This window comes from Heliangelus exortis, chromosome 3 (genome assembly GCF_036169615.1).
Source record: "Heliangelus exortis chromosome 3, bHelExo1.hap1, whole genome shotgun sequence".
Taxonomy (NCBI): domain Eukaryota; kingdom Metazoa; phylum Chordata; class Aves; order Apodiformes; family Trochilidae; genus Heliangelus; species Heliangelus exortis.
Genome location: NC_092424.1, coordinates 113,206,562 through 113,220,671, shown reverse-complemented (window position 1 = coordinate 113,220,671; position 14,110 = coordinate 113,206,562). Strand labels below are relative to the sequence as shown.

The following is a 14,110-nucleotide window of genomic DNA, read 5'->3' as shown; positions in this document are numbered from 1 at the left end:
TGCAGTATCATTTCTTTGAATCACAGAATGGGCTGGGTTGGAAGGGAGCTCAGAGCTCATCAAGTCCAACCCTTGATCCACTCCCCCCGTGGTTCCCAGCCCATGGCACTGAGTGCCACATCCAGGCTCTTTTGAAATATCTCCAGGGATGGAGAATCCACCCCTTCCCTGGGCAGCCCATTCCAATGCCTGAGCACCCTCTCCAGAAAGAAATTCTTTCTAATGTCCAACCTAACCCTCCCCTGGCACAACTTGAGACCTCTTGTGCCCTCTTGTCTTGCTGAGAGTTGCCTGGGAAAAGAGCCCAACCCCCCCCTGGCTCCAACCTCCTTTCAGGGAGTTGGAGAGAGTGATGAGGTCTCCCCTGAGCCTCCTCTTCTCCAGCCTCAACACCCCCAGCTCCCTCAGCCCTTCCTCACAGCACTTGTGCTGGATCCCTTCCCAGCCTCCTTGCTCTTCTCTGGACCTGCTCCAGCACCTCAAGCTCCTTCCTGAGCTGAGGGGCCCAGAACTGGACACAGGACTCGAGGTTTGTTGATCCAAAAGCAGGTACTGAGAGCCTGCTCCTTTGGAAGTAATGTAAGTCTGTCTGGGCTCTGGAAAAGGTGTTGAAGACCACAATACTGCAAGATACGAAGCCTGAGAACAGATTAGAACTTGCTTGTGATACACAAAAAATGTTGCAATAAATATTTACTCTGACAGAGCTGTCCCAAAGTGTTTTATAAGAGTACTAAAGGGACTTCCCAGGGTTTGCATTGCTGCTGGGAAGCAGGGAAAAATGTTTGCCAGTAGCACTGATGTCCTTCTGCAAAACCTATAGGCACCTGGATGTAAATACTTTCTAGATAGCCTCAGACTTGAGGGTTGTTCATCCTGGAGAAGAGGAGGCTCCCAGGTGAGCTCAGAGCAACCTTCCAATATCTGAAGGGGCTCCAAGAAACCTGGGGGAGGGCTTTGGACACGGGGGGGTAGGGAGAGGACAAGGGAAATGGGTTAAAACTGGAAGAGGGGAGATTGAGGTTGGAGATGAGGAAGAAATTATTTGGGGTGAGGGTGCTGAGCCCCTGGTTGCCCAGGTTGCCCAAGGAAGCTGTGGCTGCCCCATCCCTGGCAGTGTCTCAGCCCAGGTTGGATGGGGCTTGGAGCCCCCTGGGCTGGGGGAGGGGTCCCTGACCATGCAGGGGGTTGGAACTGGATGAGCTTTAAGGTCCCTTCCAACCCAAGCTGTTCTTTGGCTTGGTAAAAGAATGAGTGAAATTACAGTTTGGAGACCAGCACATCAAATGCAGCTTTTCCCATGGTGAAGGTTCCTGGGGCAGTCAGGACAGAGGCCCCTGGGAACAATTTTGGGAAGCACAAGTGAAATCCTCCTTGCTTTTGTGTGAGCACAGAGGTTTCCAGTGCAAGTTGATCAGAGAAGGCCCCAAGATGAAGAGGATTTACTTTGTGGGATTGTTCTGTCATCACCCAGCAGGATAATTGACTTTTGATTAGGAAGAAAATACAGCTGAAGGTTCATGTGTGAGGTTATAAAGTCCTCTTCAAAAGGCAGAGCTCCTGCTTCAACAGCAACTGCTCTGACAGGAACAGGATGCTTGTGACTCCATTGTGCTGTTGCTATTGATGTAACAGCTGCTGTTGTTTAAACAAGGTATTTCTCCCTCCTTCACACTTCTTCCTTCTCCTGTTGCAAACCAAAGCAAGAGTGGGGACCGATGTTGTTATTTTTCAAAAAAATAATAACAAATTTATTCAGGTTTTCACTTCTGGAAGTGTTTTGTTATATGCAGTGGGTCTCAGAGCTGTCTCTGCGTATTCTGGAGGGTCCCTACCTCTTCCAGACCTATAAGCAAACCAAGATTTGTTCCTCCTGCAGGCAGCAGGGAGGCAGCTGTGGAATCCAGGAGCACCTTAGTGTGCAGGGGATTTTACAAGAGAAAAACGTTAGTCTGGAGTGTTGTGTCAAGGGATGGGGGTTACCTTGCTGGGAAGACTCCTGGGCAGAAGAAGTTTCACATCTGCCTCTCTGAAGGGATTTAAATTGCTGTCAGTGATCTGTGAAGTGTCAGGCAACTGTTTCATGTGTTTGTGTCTCCACTGCTGAAAAGAGAGGGTGAAGATTTTGAAATTTCATGCTGAGCCTGTGGATCTAGAACGAGTTCAGAGGTGTTGCACAATGCTTTAGGCCTCTGGGCAAGTGTCCAGTGGTGGCTGCTGCTCTGGACAGTGTAAATCTTATGGGCTATAGTTCAAATCTTACAAAACAGTTCCTAATAAAGCATTTTTAGAACAGAGATTAAGTTGGGAGGAATGCATTGGTGAATGCACAGAAACAGCTCCTAAGGAAAGGAGGAGCTGCTTCTTCCCATTCCCATCCCATCTTCTGGATCCTCTGCTTCATCCTGCTGCTGCCTTTCCCTGTGGAGAGATGGAGTGTCCTTTTAATTCTGTTTGGAGTTCTCACTATGAAATATCACAGAGCTGTGCCTTTGAGGAGGAGAGGAAGCCTTCCCCAGGTCTCTGGGGAGCTAATTTATGTCACTGCTTTTGGGTTGGGCAGCCAAGTGTGTCTTTGTTTCTGTACACTTCTGCCTCTGCCTCTTTATTACAAGGCTGAGATGAAGAGGCAGTGTGGTGCTGTCTGCAGGTCTGGAACCACACACATCATCCTTTCAGAGCTTGAGCAGGAAGGTGAGGGGAGAATTTACAAAATATTTGGGCTGAATTAGATGTTTTGGCCTTTCTGGTCCAACTTGGGTTTTGTTGTTCTCTTGCAAGTTGTGGATTCTTTCAATCTGTAACCTCTGGACTAATTAATAATTATTATTAGTTTGTTTCATCAGTGCTATTAGCAGAAAATTAGAAGGTGTGGGGGAAAAGAGTGCTCTCACCCTTGCCAGCCCCAACAGGAGGTATCACTGGTATATTACTGTCTGGTGTTGGGTTTTATTTCAATACAGTAAAAAATTCTTAAATATTTAAAGAAAGAAACGGTGTAATAGCTGCATTTTTTTTTCAAGTCATGATTAAGAAGAAATAAAGAAAGAAAATCAGGGCAGAAATTGGCTTCTTGCTGTGGAACACAGAGCTTTACTTGAGCCAAATTAAAAGTTTTATAGATGTCTGCCTTGAACACAGTTCACTCTCTCCAGAAACTTTTTAAAAAGGGGTGCAGCCTCAGTGTGAAACCTTTTAAAAAGCCTGTGGGAAATCCCAAAGCAGCAAGGGAGAGACAGAAATATTAACAGGAGAAAACAACCATGTCCTTTGCCCACACAGCCCATAGTTTGTTTTGGGAGGGTGGCTTTCCCTTTGGTGAAAAAGGTGGAAATGCAGCGAGTGACTTAAAGAAGTGAGTGTTGAAACCTGATGCTGGGTCTCCTGGTGGTTTTTCTTGCTCAAATGAAGGCCCCAGGTTTTTCTTTCCTCCTGTTTATTTTATTCAAAGCAAACCTTCCCCTTAGATTGTGTGTCTGAGGGGCACTGGGTGCTGTGTAATGAGGCAGTAAGCCAAGAGCAGCTTAATTTATAAGGTGTGAAGTGATACTCCTCAGAGCATTAATGAGCAGTGACCCAAGCTCAGGTAAATTGGCAGCGGGTTTGTTGTTTTTTTTTTTTTTTTTTCCCCCCCCTCTCCTCTTAAACCTCTGATCATTTTCCTCCCCAGGCAACCTCTCCTTCACCACCATTAGCTTTGTCTCAGATTTTGTTCAGAAGTTGAACCACTTACCCACAATTGATGTGAGCTCCTGGAGGGCGGAGAACGTTGATGTAAAAGCATTTACAATGGAGTGGCTCATTCTTGTGTTGGGAGAGGAATAATGGGTGTGAGATACAGCTTCAGAGTTATAAAGCTGTCTAAATTTAGAGTGGGATTGTGCATTGTAGCTCAACTGAGAGCCTGTCAAGCTGGTGCTGCAAGGAAAGGTTTTGCTTCCAGTGTTGTGCTCCCCCTGCTCCTTTCATGCTGATACGGAGCTGATCCCTTCCTTCTCAGTACTGATTCTTTCCTTCCAGCTTAACTCCCTGAAACAGCTCTGTGGATCTAGGCTTGGAAGCTGGAGGAAATATCTCTCTCTTTTCAGCAGCAACAGGCCAGGAAATGAGCTGAGACAGCACAAAACCCCATCCTTACTGAAGTCTCTTGTGGCAGTAGTACCTGACAGTGTTTGGAAGGTGTTCACAGTTCTGCCTTCTACCCCCATGATAATATCCAATATCTGAAAGGGGCTACAGGAAAACTGGGGTAAGGCTTTTGACATGGGAGTGTAGAGAGAGGACAAGGGAAAATGGTTTCAAACTTGAAGAGGGGAGATTTAGGTTGGACATTAGGAAGAAATTCTTTAATTTGAGGGTGGTGAGAGTCTGGAACAGGTTGGCCAAGGAAGTTGTGGCCACCCCATCCCTGGCAGTGTCTCAGCCCAGGTTGGATGGGGCTTGGAGCACCCTGGGCTGGGGGAGGTGTCCCTGATCATTCAGGGGTTGGAACTGGAGGAGCTTTAAGGTCCCTTCCAACCCATTCTAGGATTCTGTGATAAGTGATGTGTGGGGCAGTGCTTTCACATTAATTTGTTGTCCTGAGTTAAGTCACTCCTGGAAATCAATGCATTTGTTTACAGCCATCTTGCTTCAAAGTAAGTGTGGAGAGTCCTGGGCAGGTTGTTTATACAGCACATGTTCTGTGGTGTTCTCTGTGCTACATCCAACTTGAAAAAAAATAATTAGAAAAAAAATGAAAATGTTTTGCTGTTTCTTGCTGGAGGTTGTTGGATACTTAATGGAGCTTGTTGGCAGGAAAGTGCTGCCTCCCCAGGGATCTTTCCAGGGGCAGTGAAGGATGGTCTGGAAGAGTCTGCCACATTAGAATCTGCTGCTTCTCTCAAGTGTGGAACACTTGGTGGACACAGGAGGTACAAAAGGAAAAGCCTGCACTTTTCAAGAAGGATTTCAAGGCACTTTACAGATGTTAATGGGTAGTATTTTTAATGCTTTATTTTGAGGGAGAAGCTTTTGCTGAACATAACCTTGGGCAAAGTTTAAAACAAACAAACACCCCCCCCAAAAAAAAAGAAGAGAAAAAAAAAGTGGGACGTGATAAAGAGTTGGCAGTCATACAAGTATGGATTTGTGTGGGAAGGCCAAAAATGTGCTCTGGCTCTTATCATAACCAAGAGAATAACAAGGCCTGGCCCCTGCCCCTTGCCTGCACAGACAGAAGGGCTCTGTGAGCTCCTGTCCTGCAGCCCTGAGTCCTGAGCCTCCAACATCTCTGCAGATGAGAAGAAGAGGGCTCCTCCTCTTGGCAAAGCTCCCTACATGCTGGCAGGTTAGTGTGTGGCTGGGAATTCAGGGCCTTTTTCTGTTCTTCTGTTCTTGGTGATCCCAGGAATTCTCCCAACCTCTCCCTATGCTGGGTACAGGCACCAGTCAGCTGCTGCTCCACCAGAGAATCACAGAATGGTTTGGGTTGGAAGGGACCTTAAAGATCATCCAGGTCCAGTGTCAGGGTTTAACACTGGCCCAGCAATTAAACCCAATACCAGATGCTCTCTATTAATCCCTCTCCCTGTTAAAGAAAGGAGAGAGAATAAGGGAGGGAGACTGATGGGTTGGGAACTAAACTACACAGCTTGAATGGAACAGTGATGATAAATAGGAAAAAAAATTGACTGAATCTATACAAAATTGATCCCAGGTTCCTCCCCCCTTTCCCCCAATAACTCTCCCATCCCCACTGAGGCTGCAGGGCAGCCCTGGGAAAGTCCAGGCTGGAATCCTGGGCTCAGCAGCAGTTGGGAGCTGGAGGCAGGAACACACAGATTCAGGCTGGCATGGATCAGGAGCACAGGCAGAGGAAGGGATGGAATCCTCCCAGGATGCCAAAACAAACAGGGAGAGGGGAAGAAGGGGAAGCAGGAAGGGGTTTGACCCTGGTGATCCCTCAAATTTCTCCTGAGTATGAGGTGTGTGGGATGGAATACTCTGTTTGGTCAAGTTTGGTCATTTCTCTTGTCCCTTCCTCCCTAAGGGAGGGTTCCAGGTGGGACCTTTTTACTCCTTTCCTCCTTTTGGAGGGCAAAATGTTGCTCAGAGCTGAGCAGTTCCTTGGTTCTGCTGTAACTATAACCATGGAGTGGGCTCAGTCCCAGCAGCAGCCACTGCCTGAGAAACTTGCTGTTCATTTCAGCAAGTGCAGCTCCTGACAAGAGACTGAGCTGGAAGCAAAAGGACAAGACAGGAAATCCCCTTTATCCTGCCCCAAACCAGGACATTCAACATCTCTGCATGGTCAGGGACCCCTCTCCCAGCCCAGGGTGCTCCAAGCCCCATCCAGCCTGGGCTGAGACACTGCCAGGGATGGGGCAGCCACAGCTTCCTTGGGAAACCTGGGAATTAGGTTAAAGAATTAAAGAATTTTTTCCTAGTGTCCAACCTAGATCTCCCCTCTTTCAGTGTAAAGCCATTACCCTTTCTCCTACCACTCCATGCCCTTGTCTAAGGTCTAAACCCATCTAAACCCAGCAAAATTTTGTCAGAATGACCCCAAAAAGGCAGCCAGGAAAGGTCAGCACAGCTGCCTGGCATCACAGCAGGCACTGAAACAGCAGCATTTCTCATCTAGAATTGCCTGGATCCCAAGTTGTCACCAAGATGAAGTGGACTGCAATTCTGTGGGAATTGCTCTGAATGCAAGGGAGACCTCTAATAATGTCTCAATAGCAGCCCCACTGAGTGTAATCTTAATTTAATCAGAAGCCAAGGGCACAGATGAAATTTAGAGCCAAAAAACTTGGACTCTGTCACTAGAACTCAATACATGCAGTTGAGATATGAATTATTTTAAGCCCTGTGTCTCCCCTGTCCTGGGTGAGCAGGTGGGAGAAGCAGCTTTGAGATGGGTGGCAAAGGAAGAGGGTGGCAGCATGGGAAGAGCCTGGACTGGATCTGGCATCTGGGGTGAGCAGTTGGGGTTCCCTGTGGGTCCTTCCTCCCTGCAAAGGGTCAGAGAGGAGGTAATTAAATGCAGCAGCAAACATCTGCTGGCTCTACCCCAAATGTTTGTAATGGCTCTTGGCAGAGCCAGATTGCAACAGCACATTTAACCCTGGAATGGCACAAGCAGCTACCTGGTTCCCTGGCTAAATCTCAGATTTTCTGGGGTCTTTAGAATGGCTCTGCTTTGGATTACGAAAGAGAAGATGGTGGCCACCTGTGTGACAAAGCTGACTTTCCAGGGGTGGCCCCAGGATCATAGAATCCTAGAATGGGCTGGGTTGGAAGGGACCTCAGAGCTCATCAAGTCCAACCCTTGCTCCACTCCCCCCGTGGTTCCCAGCCCATGGCACTGAGTGCCACATCCAGGCTCTTTTGAAATATCTCCAGGGATGGAGAATCCACCCCTTCCCTGGGCAGCCCATTCCAATGCCTGAGCACCCTCTCCAGAAAGAAATTCTTTCTCATGGCCAACCTAAACCTCCCCTGGCACAACTTGAGACCTCTTGTGCCCTCTTGTCTTGCTGAGAGTTGCCTGGGAAAAGAGCCCAACCCCCCCCTGGCTCCAACCTCCTTTCAGGGAGTTGGAGAGAGTGATGAGGTCTCCCCTGAGCCTCCTCTTCTCCAGCCTCAACACCCCCAGCTCCCTCAGCCCTTCCTCACAGCACTTGTGCTGGATCCCTTCACAGCCTCCTTGCTCTTCTCTGGACCTGCTCCAGCACCTCAAGCTCCTTCCTGAGCTGAGGGGCCCAGAACTGGACACAGGACTCAAGCTGTGGCCTCCCCAGGGCTGAGCACAGGGGCACAGGATACTGTGGCAGGTAGGAGCCTGGTTTTGCAGCTCCTATGGAAAGTTGCTGTGACCGTGCAAGCTCCCAAGAAATGCAGTTGAGACCCTGGGTTAGTCCAAGGAAAGCTTCTCACCTTCTGCTTTTTGTCTTGCAGCCCCAGGCAGTCTCCTGACTTGCTGAGCACAGTGCTCAGATGGTGGTAAAACCTCTGCTGTGTCCTGTGGAGCATGGTTTTACACTGTAAACATAAATGGAATAGGAATTATATATATATATATAAAACATAATTATGCTACACTTGTGTAACTGGTGTCTGCTGTTGGTATCTGAGGAGGAACACTGTCCAGCACTATTTCTGGTGGATGGCACTGCCAGGCAGGCTGTCCCAGATACAGCTGGAGATATGAAAGACAATTTGATAATGCCCTCACCTCTGTTGTTGTGGGAAGACCTGAATTATGTTGAATTGTAGTCAAACAGAGCCTTGAGCATCAGGCTGGATTATTAGGATTGCAGTTTCCATCCCCAAACTCCGACTTCCCTGGGAGTTCCCTTAGGTTGAAAAATGTTTTAACTCACTGTATGAAATTAGACTGGAAACAAGGTTTTAAACTAACTGTTTTAAACTAAATATTTTAAACTGTTATGTTCATATCCAGGCTTCTCCTGGGCTCTACATATGTTGGGATGAGATTTTTGGAAGCTGGTGGATTTTGTGCCTTTTGGTCTTTGGAGTCTTTGAACTTGGTCCACTTATTCTTAGGTTTCCTTCCCAACTGCAACATTAAATGTATTTCCAATTCGAATTTATACTTAATCAGCTGCCTCAAGGTTTGGTTTGGTTTGTTTTTATAATGGGGAAGAACTCAAAATATGCTTATTCTCATGGCAAGATCACAAGCATTGGCCACACTGTGTATTCTGGCTTTTTAATTCACATGTGTGTTTATACATACTCTTCCTGTCTTTGCTGATGTTCTCAGCTGCTCTTTGTAGATCCCAGTGCACTGACCCTTCTCCTCTTAGATGCAAAATTTTTGATGTAAGTTTAGCTGGTTTTTTATGTCAATTGACTGGTTTTCTTTTGAGGATAAACTTTTTTTTTTTTTCCCCACAAAGACAGTGTAATTACTGTCCTGCTAGTGTAGGTATCTCAAATCCTTCATGCCTCTTCTGCTTTTCTTAATAACTATTTCACTGCTTCTTTTTATCTCCACTGGTTCTCCTTGCTTTAACTCAACATACTGGGGCGAATTGACAATAATTTTTTTATTGTATTGGGTTGGTTTTTTTATTGCATTGTTTTATTTTATCACATTGGAGGGGGGTGTATGCATATCAGTGTTTGGAACAGTGGCTGTAGCTGGGCATAAAGCTGTTCTGAAATACTTTTCTGTGCTGATCTAATGCCTAATTAGAGGGAAGAGGGATAAATCTTGATTGTTACTGGATTTGCAGGCACGTAGAATCATAGAATCCTAGAATGGGCTGGGTTGGAAGGGAGCTCAGAGCTCATCAAGTCCAACCCTTGATCCACTCCCCCCGTGGTTCCCAGCCCATGGCACTGAGTGCCACATCCAGGCTCTTTTGAAATAGCTCCAGGGATGGAGAATCCACCCCTTCCCTGGGCAGCCCATTCCAATGCCTGATCACCCTCTCCAGAAAGAAATTCTTTCTAATGTCCAACCTAAACCTCCCCTGGCACAACTTGAGACCTCTTGTGCCCTCTTGTCTTGCTGAGAGTTGCCTGGGAAAAGAGCCCAACCCCCCCCTGGCTCCAACCTCCTTTCAGGGAGTTGGAGAGAGTGATGAGGTCTCCCCTGAGCCTCCTCTTCTCCAGCCTCAACACCCCCAGCTCCCTCAGCCCTTCCTCACAGCACTTGTGCTGGATCCCTTCACAGCCTCCTTGCTCTTCTCTGGACCTGCTCCAGCACCTCAAGCTCCTTCCTGAGCTGAGGGGCCCAGAACTGGACACAGGACATGTGTTGGGCTCAGCCAGAGCTGAGGACTTAGATCCCTAATAGGGAGCATCACTTGGGGGAGATGCTAGGAGTGTTTCTCCTCTTCCAGGAGGAGGGAGCTGGTGTTCCATCAGTCAGGATGCTGGGAGTGATGAGGAAAAGCTCTTCCTACCTGTAGTGGGGCTCTGGAGCTGGCAGAGTGTGGTCTGAATGGTGCTAAGTGGCTCAGGAGCCTGGGACATTGCCCTGGGAAGTGGCTTTGCAAGGGGTGAGTGTTTATAAAGTGTTGCTGAGAAGCAGCAATCCTGCAGGAAACAGCTCTTGAGCAGGAAGCCCAGGTAGTCTGGAAAAGCTGAATCCTCTTTGATGGAAAGGAAAGCAGTTGAATTGGTTTTTATTATATATAAAAAAATTATATATATAATATATAATATAATGTAATATAATGTATATATTATATATATTATTGTATATTATATATAATATATCATATATATAATATATATATAAGTATATATATTTTTTTTATATAGGTGTGTGGGGGGGTGGTGTTGCTTTAAAGCTTCTTTTGTAGTGCTGATGTTCACCTCTCTTCACCTGCATGGCCAGAGCTGATTTCCTTTTTCTGCAGAGTCAAGATTTCAGCCTTGGCAGAAGGAAATGAGAGGTATCAACTCCATCCCAGCCATGTGCAGGGAAAGGCTGCTGGACTGGAGAGCTTAATTTGTGGTTTTGATAGTGTGTGCATATTTATATCTTACTGGGCACTTTCTAAGTAGACAGTGTAGATACCTTATGTTAAAAGTGCTTGAGATTTTAATTTCCCCTCTCTGAAATAGAAGGATAAATACTTCTTGATCTGCCAAAAGGGGCTGTGTGGGTTTAATTAACGTTTGCAAAGTGCTTGTGCATAGCATCTTTCATCTGAGAATCTAAAGGCAAAATATATCCAGGCATTCTCACCCAGCTTTGCAATTATTCCTCCAGCTGTCGTGAGCTGTGCCAACAAAAACTACTCTCCTGTCATCAAGGGATTGTTGATGCCTTCTGACTTGTTTTGATTTTGATATTCTCTTCCTCCCACTCCTTCCTCCCCCCCCCCACTTGCTACACAAAATATAGCATGCTCTCCAGATCTGGGGGAGAGAATAAAACCTATTCTTTTCCATCACAAACTATTTATGTCTTATCTTGGGCCCTTGGAGAGGGGTGTGTCTTCTTGGGTTTATTTTTTGTTTATTACTGCTATAATTTATCAAGTCCCCATCACTCCAGACAGGCAAACTGGCCCATGCATTGTCATTTTTTATTTTAAGGAATATGTGAAATGCTAGATGAATTCCTCATTCCTTGGACTCAAGTTTCTCTGCATTCATCCTGGCAGCTTTTGGGGAGTTGAAACCTACAGCTTTGCTCTCCCAAATGCTAATTTTAGTCCTAATAGTATTTTTTGAAAGCTTTTTTTTTTAAGAAAAAAATCGATATTACTCAAACTTAGTTTTAAAGGAAGGTTTGCAGAGATGTGGTCTCCAAGAGAATAATATACCTAACAATTATTAGATTGAATAGTTACAGGTTCAACCCAGGTTGTGGTCCAGGCTTTCTACAAGAGTGGAAACCTGGATTTTGAGAAAATTGGGCACCCCAGAGCACCTCCACAAATCTGTCACTTAAGTAACTGTGGCTATTACTGGGATTCTGGTGGGGATTCATTAACCTTGACTTAAAGAGCCTATGAGATTAAATTTTTTTTTTCATTTTTTTTTTAACTTGAAGAAACTGCAAAATACCATTTGAAGTCTTAGAAGGTTTTTAAGCTCAATTACCTATGGGAATGAAGGCTACAAAGGAAATGACTTCAAGAGCAGCTCTGAACAGCTGCTTTCATCGACCCGTGAGTTAGAGTTAGATCTGTTACCTTCAGCACTTCACCCTTTTGCTCCTGTTTGCCCTTCAGCTGAAGCAGTGCTGTGGGAGAATGAGCTGGAGTCTGTCCCACCTCGTGCATCTCTCTCAGGTGATGATCTGGTTTCCAGTGACAAATTCTTTTGTTGTTGGCAAGGGTTTAAAAGGCAGCAAAAGAAAACGCAATGCGACAACTTGTTTGCTCCTCTTCAAATCCCAAGTCAGACATTGCAGAGCCTGGTTATTCTCTGCCTGGTGCTTCTGGCTTGAGGGATTTGATGCTTCAAATTGAAACAAATATCCCTGGTTCCCACTAAAGGGTGTAAGTGGGGGGGGAGCTGTGTGATCTCATGGAGATTTGTCTCCATATTTGTCAGTGTGAACTTCATTATGGGAGTAGAGATGTCAGACTTCCACATAAAATGTAGCAGGTTTTCTTCTCTCCAGAAGGGAATTCTGAATTCTTCCAAGTGTATCACTGATGGTTTTCAAAACAGAATTACAGAATCACTGAATGGTTTGGGTTGGAAGGGACCTTAAAGCTCATCCAGTTCCAACCCCCCTGCCATGGTCAGGGACCCCTCCCCCAGCCCAGGGTGCTCCAAGCCCCATCCAACCTGGGCTGAGACACTGCCAGGGATGGGGCAGCCACAGCTTCCTTGGGCAACCTGTTCCAGGGTGTCACCACCCTCAAATTAAAGAATTTCTTCCTAACATCTAACCTAAACCTCCCCTCTTCAGGTTTCAAACCATTTCCCCTTAGCAGGGTGCATGCAGGGCCCTCCTTACCCAACATGTGGGTGAGGGCAGCAGTAGCTGAGGTGCAATCCACCACTTCCTGCCTGTGCTTTGGTGCTTTAAGAGGGAATGAGAGGTGTTTGAGGGAATGATAACCAACAAGTTTGATTAAAACAAGAAATGAACTCAGAGAAGCATCCTCACAATCCTTTGCTCTTTCAGGCAACTGCTGAGATTTGTGGCAGCAAATTTCCTGATGTCCCTGGGCTGCCTGCTCTCCATGGAAATGGTGCACCAAGAGGGGTATTCCCAAGGCTGCTCTCACCCAGGGGAGGCTTTCTAGTAATCTTTTTTTTTTGCTAAAGAGCTCTTGATGATTTCTTGAAAAAATTAAATGAATGTTGCCTGGTATTTGGAAGCAATTTTGCTTCACTGTGTCAATTGGAAGGGTTGGGTTTTCCCTCCTACCAACCACCTTTCCCATCTGATGGATGTCTCTGTGCCTGGTTCATGGCAACATCTGTGGCTCTTGCAGCAACTTGGGTCCTTCCTGAGCAGCAGCCCTAGGTGGGGGAATAAAGTGGGAGTGGCTTCAAGGAGAGGTTTGTAAGGAGGAAAATAGGAAAAGTCCATGTGCAAATGATGTTTCTGTAACTCTGAACTCTGGTTCTGTGCAGTTCTACAGTGAAACTCTTGCCACAAGCTATAGAAAAGTGAGATGAACAACCAGGGAGGCTGTCAGCCCACAGCCCTGGACTGGGAACCAAACAGCTTCTCCATCATGCATCATCTTGTGGTTTTATTGCTGAAAAACAGGGCTGCTACTCTTGCTCTTAGGGGACTTTTTCGATGTTCCAGTAGCTCTTCAGCATCTAAAAGAAAGTTTAAAATTACATCTCTGAAATTGTAATTCCATCATTCCAAGCACAGCCTTGTGTATCATTGCCAAATGATTCCTCTCACTACAAATATGGGGAAACCATCATCCTCTCCTAGCTGCTTTTTAGCTCTTTGCTCTGGGGTTCTTCTGTTCCTGGAGCAGAAGAGATCCACAAGCAAGTTTGTCATGATTTGGTTCCTTACATATGCCTTAATTATAGCACTCAAGGGAAGGTGTTTTTTTTTTTTTTTTTTTCCCCATCTCTGTATCTTGTGTCATTTATCCAATTGTAGACCTTTTCTTTGGGGCTGGATTTAATTGGGGAACTTCAGGAACTCTCAGGAACTTCAGCTGGTGTTCAGTCATCCTGCACTTCAAAAGCTGGGCGGAAATCCATTCCTCCTGTTTGACCTCTGTCCTCTCTGCCTGCCCTGCTGCCCTTTTCCCTTTTCCTTGCAGACTTGTGTTTCTGAAGCCAGGTGAGTTATTCCCCCCCTTCTCTCCAGCCCCCACTGTTGTGTTTTCCCTAAACTGCTCTGATGGATTCAGCTCAGACCCTCTGAGCAGTCTTTTTTACTTAGCAGTCGACGCAGTAAAACAATCTTGGAAAACAAATCCATTATTCCTTAATGTTTTCAGACTTCCTATTCTCTGCTATTTATTTCATAGAATCATAGAATGGGCTGGGTTGGAAGGGAGCTCAGAGCTCATCAAGTCCAACCCTTGATCCACTCCCCCCGTGGTTCCCAGCCCATGGCACTGAGTGCCACATCCAGGCTCTTTTGAAATATCTCCAGGGATGGAGAATCCACCCCTTCCCTGGGCAGCCCATTCCAATG

At 46.2% G+C, this 14,110-nt stretch overlaps 1 protein-coding gene across 10 annotated transcripts in view; it reads left to right on the top strand.

Annotated features, from left to right (window-relative positions):
- Positions 1-14,110, top strand: part of EXTL3 (exostosin like glycosyltransferase 3) — a 155,426-nt gene that overhangs the window by 35,173 nt on the left and 106,143 nt on the right. The window contains exon 1 of one of the 10 annotated variants that reach the window (XM_071742255.1): positions 5,216-5,329. The exons of 8 other annotated variants lie outside the window; for them this stretch is intronic. The gene's annotated coding sequence lies outside the window, so the exon portion shown is untranslated. Of the gene's footprint in view, positions 1-5,215; positions 5,330-14,110 lie in introns of those variants that run through there. One more of the 10 variants, XM_071742256.1, reaches the window with a different exon arrangement.